The sequence below is a fragment of the Callorhinchus milii genome, unplaced genomic scaffold (assembly GCF_018977255.1).
Source record: "Callorhinchus milii isolate IMCB2004 unplaced genomic scaffold, IMCB_Cmil_1.0 Scaffold310, whole genome shotgun sequence".
Taxonomy (NCBI): Eukaryota; Metazoa; Chordata; class Chondrichthyes; order Chimaeriformes; family Callorhinchidae; genus Callorhinchus; species Callorhinchus milii.
In genome coordinates, this window is record NW_024705051.1 from 1 (window position 1) to 9,456 (window position 9,456).

Consider the following 9,456-nt stretch of genomic DNA (forward strand, 5'->3'; position numbering starts at 1 on the left):
CTCTCTCTTTCTCTCGTCTCTCTCTTCCCGCCTCTCTCTTTTCCGTCTCTCTCTTCTCCGCCTCTCCCTTCTCCGCCTCTCTTTTCTCCATCTCTCTCTTCTCGCGCTCTTTCTCCCCGCCTCTCTCTTCTCCGCCTCTTCTTCTCGTCTCTCTCTTCTCTGCCGCTCTCTTTCTTCTCTGCTTCTCTTCCCGCCTCTTCTCTCTCCGGCACTCTCTTCTCCTTGGGTTTTTGCAGAAACTCACCCATCTGCACACTCAGGGCATCGGCTTTGGAGCTCTGGGCGGTCTCTTTCTGGCTCCTCTCCACGCTACAGTGGTCATTCTCCACTGCCACTGATCCCATGGGCGAAGGTGGCAGTGGAAAGAGGAGGAGTTGGGGAATAATCCTGTTGATAAATTCCATGCAGGAGCCGCTGTTTGAGCGCAGACTCATTTTTGGGGATTGTGATGATTGTTCCGAGCCTGTTTTGGGAGAGGTGTGCGATTTCTTTGGAGATTTCCCTCCCCATTGTCAGTTGCTCCTCATTAACAATATGATTGTCATCTTTGCATTCCTCATTGGGTCCAGAAAAACGACAATCTTCATTTGAACGTTCTCTCGCCGAGTTATTCACTTGTGGCTGCTTAGTTTCCTGGATTTCTACAGCTCCACTATCATCAATAACAACCTTTTCTGGTTTCAGATTCAACTTTCTACCAGCACTTGCCTGGCATGCTCTCAATTATTTTAGAGCTAAAAGCTCCTCCATTTGTCTCACCAATTGTTCGCGAATTTTCAAACTCGGCACATCCGCGTGGCCGCTTTTTTCGGAGCAACCGCTCCCAATCAACGACCACCTCTCTCCCAACGGTGTCAGCAGTGTCGCTTTACGAGGACGACCTCTCTTCCTCTTCGCGGGGGCTCCGAACCCTCGCAGGACTGCACGCCATTTGGATCGGCCCGCGCCTCCCCTTCGCTGACCACCACTGCTCCCGCGAGAGCCCCGGACCATGCCCTCAATCCGGCACAGTGCTCCAGCGGCACGACCACGCCTCGTTCGCCTCGCCGTCTGCCTCACCAAGGCAAGAGACCGAATCATGAATCTGCGCCCTCCTCCAAGCGCACGCCGTCGAATCTTTGTCACTGCGCCAATGACGGCGGTTGCCGGGGCCTGGTTACCACTCGGCACGGGGCTTGCCGACGTTTGCTTTGGCACAATGTGAGGGACGGCTGGCCTGCGTTGTTACCGACTGGTTCGAGCATAGGCGGGTACTTGCGGGGGCGTCCACGTCGTCTCGGCAAAGGGGGAACCGACGGGATGCCGTCGCCCGCCCGGCCACGTGCCTCATTTGTGGCGGCCACATCTGTCTCTTCGTGTAGGAGCGCTTCTGCTTGGGCAAGGCCTCTTCCGCAGCCGACTGCTGCAGTGTCTTGCGCGGTCGCCTCTCTTCTTGGCACCGCCGCCGCTGCCAAGACGGCGGCGGCGGCGACAACAACGGCGTCGCCTTTCGGAGCTTGCAGAACCGACTGCTGCTTTGGCCCAACATGGGCGCCTTCATTGAAGGCCTGCCTGCGCTTCAGCGGCACCTTGCCCTGCTTCTCTGCAGGTAGGCGCTCGGCGGTGTGAATCCTTGCACCATGCGCCTGCGCAGAAGCTTGTTGAAGCGCCACATACCATTTGGTATCAGCTCCTGCTGCTGCCTCGCACTGAAGCCACACGTTCCTGGCATCGCACCCGCGCACGATGACACGAGGGACGATGGCGGTGACTTTGGAGACTCCAATACGCTGCACCGCAGGCCCAGAGCAGCCAGCAGCCTGTGCTTCTTGAGCGTCTGCACGGATAGCCCAACTTCCGGAAGGGACCGAACGCTCCATTCCGGAGAAACCCGGCCCGGCTCGACCACGGGCAATGAGCTCGGCACCGCCCCGCTCGATATTCTGACGTCTTTCAGGCAGACTCTCTCCACCTCCAGCTTAATCTGCTTGAGTGACGGTCGTTCTGGGCCGGACCTGTCGAATGGCCTCTTACCGGCCAGATGGCCGGGGCGTGGGCAGGCGGTCGGGTTTGCCTCGCCGGCCGTGCCGAACGAGTGCATCGAGTGAGGCCAGTCGCAGGGTTCCGTCTGCACGAACGCGACACCGAGAGTAGTGGGTGAGGCGGCGAGTCCGGGCCAAGCAAGCGGTTTGTGTGATGCAGCCTGTCAGGCACCGTGGCGTCGGGCGGCTGTTGAGGCGGAGAGGCCACACACTCGGCGGAGCGTGAGACGTCGGGACCGGGTGCCGTGCAGGGGCCCCGGCCTCAAACAACCCAAGCGCGCCGTCCATCTGCAGGATCTCGGCCAGGGTCTGCACCTCGCAGCCCTGGCTGATGGGTAGGAGAGTTTGGAGGTGTAGCAGAATCAAGCAGCGGCAGGAAGGTGTGCTTCGGAGCCTTGGGGGTAGAAAGAGCGACAGGTATGGAGTGCAGGTTAGCGTAAGTAACCCTGCGACGTGTTCATTACAATGGTGACAGACGATAACCCGCTACCGAACGCGCAGTGACGTCACCACAAAGCTCATAACAAAGCTTAGCTGCACTTTGAGGCCCAGTGAATTGTCGAGCGCTCACTGGCAGAAGATCACAGGACAGACCCATGTGATATCGGTTAATGGACCAAGGTTTTCCACTCTGCCAGCTCGCCTTTGCATGAACCATTTTTGTTGTTGTTATTGTTTGAACTGCTGCTACCGCCCGCATTACTGGCAGGTGCACGACGGAGCGCGTGGTTGCGTTCGAGCAGCTCCTGCAGAGTGCCGCTGCAAGCGGCCAGCACGCAGCGGTGAGCGCGCAGCGCACTTCCCTCCACCAGCAGCGTCACGTCGCTCAGCGGTTGACCGCCGTCCTGCCGCTGGCGTCGAGCGTGCGAGTAGTGACGCACTGTGACACGGATCGCTCTTGCACACGTGCTCCTCCCTCACGTAGCTATGGTCGTTGCTGGCACCGTCCTGCGTGGGTGACGTAGCCAGACCCATCGGCAATGTCGCCAGCGACGTTATAATTATTGGCGAGTAGCGGCATGAGCAGCATTAACAGCCGAATAAAAATAGTAGCTGCATAATAAGAATTACTAGCAGCGCAGCAAAAGCAGCAGTAATGACATCAGAATTACGAAAGCAGTAGCAGTAGTGACATTATGTTTATTAGCAGCAATAGCAGCAGCAATGACATCAAAATAACTTAAAGCAGCAGCAGCACTACCAATGGAATCAGCAGCATCTATAGCAAATGTAAAGTAATCATTGTCTACTACATTAGCAGCAACATCAACACCAGTGACATCAGCAACAGTAGAATCGGTGGAATAAACAGAAGCAGAATACACAAGAGCAGTCGTTTCAAAAACAGCAGCATCAATACAACATTCACAAACATAACAGCACACTAGCACCAATTCACAAATCTTAATAAACGAAATTAGATATGGCATTAAAAAAAGATTTAATTTTGAATATCAGGTCCAATCAATTGTACTGCGTTTCAAGGACCACCCTGTGTGAACCTTTCTCCACAGGAATAATCTGGCTGGCCAAACAACCACAGACACAAAATGGTAAAACTTCAAACCCGTCAACATGAAAGAGTTAATGAAATGTGCTCCCGGGCCATCCGAAGTGGCCATCAGATCTATTTCTATATATAGATGCGGTGCTATCCATGTGTAATCCACAGATTTTGAACGTGGGCGAGTGGATCACGCAGAGATCACTGTGCGCTGTGAGACTCCCAACCTGCTAGGTTGCGTGGTGGCCAGAAAGTGGAGTACAGCAAATGGGTTGCCGATCTCGTGATTAAGTATTTGTGGGTTACACCCTCTTGTACAAATGGGTTTTTCTCTGTGTCCTTGGGGGTTTCCCCCCCACCTTCAGACGTACAAGAACTTGATTAGAAATTTGCCAAACGTCTCAACACAGTGAAAAATAAAATGCGCTGCCAACTGCCACAAACGCTGAAAAACCCCTGCGGCCGCTTTTACTGCGACCGCTTCAAGAGCTGCTGCGAGGCTCGCCGGTGGACAGACCAAGAGCTGCGGAGAACGTACAATGGGACCCCACCGATTAAAAAAACACTCCCACCTTGGTACTGCTGTCATGACACGGGCCACACGTCGAAACGAAACCCTGCACATCCATGTACATGCCTGAAAAAGAAATAAGCCAAAGTTTCAGTCATCGGCAGTGAATGTCACGATTACGTATTGTCCACAGCCCACTCGCGCTGTCGCATGACTAAATGTCCGAGTTCAAAAGTACTTTGGGGTTCTGTTCTGCTGACAAGATGACGTTGTGATCAGTGCCCTTAACGTTACAATCTCAAGTTTGTGAGTTCACGTCCGGTTTGTTTGTCGACTAAGCACATCGTCACTATCATGATCATCATCATCGTCGTCATCAAAATAATTCCAACAAGAAGCATCATTTCGTGGTAAAGTACCTACAGAGACCACACATACCCGGCCACATGTGGTTTTGCCTGAGGGCCCTGTAAGTGTTGATGGTCGAGTGGTGCTCCCGGTCCGTCTCGTGATAAGCGCGATGATGCTTCTGCGGAGGTCCTTTGTGTACAGGTCCATGGACGCACTGTCGGCAGCCGTCAGCTCACCCAGAGTAGCGGTGGCAGCAGAGTCTTGGTAGAGACTCACAGGCGGCGACGACGGCGTGGCACTATCAGCCATGGTTCTTCCTCCCAAACCTAACGGACTAATAACAAACAAATACATACATTTCTGAGTTTGGATTTGAACCACGGTGCGGTATTGAGCAAGGCACTAACCTAAGAGAACTTACTGCGTGGGGGTTTGCGTGCATCTTTCAATGCGAGTCGTGAGTGTTTTTATACATTTGTGCTTGTGATTGTGCACGTACATAGTTTGTGTGTACATATATCTGCGTGCATGTATGCGTGTGCAGGTATGTAAGTGGTACGTGTGTGTGTTCAGATTCAGTTTGGTTTGTTTCGGTTTGTCAAAACCAGAACATTTCTGCCCCGCTACAACACTCACAATAATTATTCATGGTGTAACAATTGATCAATGAAAGCGTATTCATTTGACAAGCAAAATCATGCACAGAAATGAGTCCAATTCTTATCATCATCATCATCATCATCAGCCATGATCAAGCCACTGCTGGATGAAGGCTTCCCCTAGCTGTAGCCATCAGCTATGGTCCTGCAATGCACAAACCCATACCGGCACGTGAATGCAAGTTGATTTCAATGCTCCATCTCCGAGGGCGACCGCTGCCACTCCATTGTTGGTGACATTTGTGGGTGCCGCGATGGCGATGTTATCTACCTCGCCCGGTATACAGGAGGTTGTGAGTTTGATCCAACCCTAACGCCTGCGTATTTGGAGTTTGCATCACTCTCTCCCCATGGTCGCGTGGATTTTTCTCCAGGTCCTGTTTTTTCCCTCCAAATTTTGAAACATGCATTTAGACTATTTGGCTGCTATAAATTTCTACGTGATAAGCCACTACATTGGGCTATTATTTGTCACGAGGTTGCTTCTGACAAAAAGCCACATAGATCAGTCAGCCTTACCTAGTAAAATAAAAAATACAAATTTTATCCAAGCTGACTTGCTTTCCTTAAGAGTCACTATCATGATGTCTCTAACGTGCCTATGTTCTCTAATCCACGTGTCCCTCTTCTATATGCTCTCAGTTTAATTTCACTCATGCCATCTCTTCATGCTTCCTATGTGATGATACACGTAATATTCTCAACGTACTACGAGGGCATCAAACGCGTTCAATTGTCGGAGTAGAATCACGACTGCCATTTCGAGACAAATTAGTGAGACAAGTGCAGTGATTAGTTGACGATTATTTATTTATTAAAAACTAGAAATCCTTCTTTTCTAACCGGACGAGAGCCCATTGAGTATGTTTTCAAAGCAGGACCCGAGTTAAACGAGGACACACAAATTATCCATCGTATGAATTGCAAATCGTGGCAAATTGAATAATGAATGAAACCAAAGTCCAAAACAAACAAAAACACAGAGGCACAAAGTTAAGATGAAATTGAATGTAAATTAATTATCAAGTAAAACGCCATACTTCAACCTTCAATAACCAGGATTTATAATGAAAGGATAAGAAAAATAAACCATTAATGTGCATGGAAAAGGAGGCATTGGTGGGATGAAAGATGAAACCCCTGGTGTGCATTCAATGAAGGTTAATCAACAACACTTATGTTCATGAATTTACAAAGACTAAAATTGCTTGCTGCAAAAGAGCTGACTTGGGTAGCATTGCTTCTTAATGCAGCATTCAAAGCACTCAAAACCCCACGTACAATGAGCTACACATGCTAAAGATAGCTTGCCGAAGTGTGCGCTACTTTTAGGAAACATGGCACATGTATACTTCAAGGTGTGTCTTCCGTGTTAAGGTTGTTACATGTAGCGCAAACAATACAGCTAACTTTGAAATTAAATAAAGCAGAACTCCACTAGTGAATAAACTAAACGTATGTTTTAGCGTATTGGCTTTCCAGGCCAATATTATCAACCGACATTTGTTTAAGCAATCTCTGGACAGGTTTTTGACTTTCTAACTCATCAGCAGGCAGAGTTGTTCAACAAATATTTCCGGAATGGTATATATTATTGGCACGAGCGCACTGCATGGGGAATATGGGACCCCCCCCCTTCAAAGCAAAACGCGATGTCACCGTATAAAAACTCATCAGACGGTGCCGTGGAGCATTGTGGGTGAAAGAAAATATGAGCGGTACATTGTGCCTCCAATTATGAGTAACATAGATGTTTTAGTCTATCAGCATATGGCTTTCCGGGCAAATATTATCAAGATAACTGTGAAAAGAATGTATTACAAAGCCAAAAAGACAAATATTTACCAATATGTTGTTTTAATTGGCAAAATGATATAGCCAGAAACTTTACGGATAACCGGCCAATTAACTTTGCGTTGAACTGGGACCCATATGTTATAAAATGCGTCCTTCCCTTTAACATCTGGCAGCTCACCAGCATTGATTCAAGCAAACCCGACTCTGCTGATGTATGTATGTTAAACTTTTTTCACACAGTACATAGCCAGACATTGGATGTCAAAACCAGTCCGGAGAATCTTTTCACTCCCACAAAGCATGAGGCTTGGCATTTCTTACGTGGAGACAAGACAAATGGAGCATACATTGTCCGCTTTTCTATTTGGTTGCTTTATAGAGCTCATAATCATAAACTATTCTCAAGGTAAATCCAAATTATCAATTGGAAGACTGGGCCTAGTTTGATTGTATGTAGCATGAGCTCATTTTTAAGCCACATTGCCACAGTCAATTAATAGCTTGAAGCTAGAGGCAGCCAGATGATGATTAGCAGGCACAAATGTGACTCGCTTGTATAGAGTGTGACTTTGCATTTCTTCGTAATATTTGTATGTATCATCGTTTAGATGTTATCCAAACACACACGTGTAAGATTTGGACATGTTCACAGTAGATCTTCATGTTTAAAATTTAAAATCACAGAGGTTTACACTGGAATAGATGGCATCTCACGCACTTATTTTACTTAAATAATAATTTTAAATAATAAAATGTCTTCATTAATGAAATCCTTTTAGAGGTCAGTTTTTACCTAATTTACTACAGACCAAAGTTAACGGGGCGTCACAGTGGCAAGATATTGACTACCTCGCCTGGTATACAGGACATGGTTCGATCCCCACCCCGATGCCTGTATATTTGGCAGTTATATGTTCTCCCATGGTCGTGTCCGGTTTTTCCCTCCACATTTAGAAACACCATTTTAGAGCAAATTTCCACGCGATAAGCCACCTCATTGGGCGATTATTTGTGGCCAGGTCCCTTCTGAAAAATAGCTATATAGCACAGTGGGCCTTACCTGGTAAAACAAATTTTTTTAGTTTTAAATAGTTTAGTTTGGTATGAAGGATCATTAGAAAAATATAAATGCTGCTTGGCGATTCGAAACAAAGGATGGGGCAGGATGCAGGGCATTTGAGTCAAAGACCTGCTATTTGGCAGAACTCAAGGAATTCAAAGACTAAATATTCCAGGAAATGTGCCTCACCGGTATTGCCATAAATCTCGAGTACAGAATTTTGTCAAAAATAATGGCAGGATGTCATGAGAACTGGCTGAATTTGTCGGATTTAGTGAACCAATGTTTTCGTGTAATATTATTTACTTACTTAATCCAATTACCTGAAATAAAAAAAAGATGCCAGGGAGGTTCTTCGGACTCCATTGAGACTTTTTTTTACATGATATTGGTTATTCAATTGCATTTTTCCGCTGTAGAAAAGTCAATGTGTGGTATATGTTGCACTTTTTTCCCCCACCCAAAACAAATTTTAATCATTTACCGAAATACTAATTGGAATGGACTTTGTGATCTACTATTTTGAACACATTTTATTGGCCGACCCAGCATTTACAGGGCTCATCTTTTACTTCTTCGGTCACTTGCTTGAAATAACCAGACTTGGAAGCACAAATCTGTCTCGTACTTAAGTTTCTAAGTTCTCTGTCATTTATAATTAGCTGCAAAGTGTGGATGTTTTTAAGGTTAAGAGGCCAAGCTTTTCCTGTAAGCAGAGTTCACCTAAATACGAGGTAATCCAGGGCGTTATGTCTCGCCCTCTTTATTTGCTTCTTTAACAGAGCAAAATTTAATTTAGAGGTCATTTTGCGACCAAACGGTGTCCGACGTGCTTACTACTAATGAAGACCAATTGACATTCACGTCCGAGTGAAATGTTTAAATGATTCGTATTTTTTAACTGATCTCAGAAAAGTTGTCTTATTTTAATATGTATTTATAACGACTGAGAGCCTGATGAGATTAAATCGTTTTTTAACGAGAGATCTTAGTCACAAACAATACAGAAATACTGAACAATCCATCATGACCAACGGCTCTCAGGGACAGACATTACAAATAGAAAATATCCATCAATCTGTGTAACTTTAATTGACAAGGCAATTAACCAACAGAAAGTTTAAATTATAACTTCTAAAGATTACCAAAACTAGGACTTAAAATGAGGTGGGATGTAGGACTGAAAAGCACGAGTAATCACAATGTTTGAGAAAACATCACAAAGTGAGTGAACATTTTTAAATTGTAAGAGATGTAAAATCGTTCCATGGGTGGACGTGCATTACAGTCTAAAGAACATTATTAGTCATCGCCTATAGTTTTTAGTCTCCCAACAATAAGAATGTTATGGCACGTCTTAAATGCCAAGGGTTTAAATATTAACTTCGACCAAAGTATGTCTCTTCATATTGCCCGACGGGGCCGGTCTTGGCATATAAATCACAGTGAAGAAGAAGAGGGCAGTTCTCATTTCATATAAAGTGCAAGGCCAAATGCAAACTGAGTCCTGACTATTTAGAGCTGTAATTTGAGTGTGTTTTTAAATAAACGAT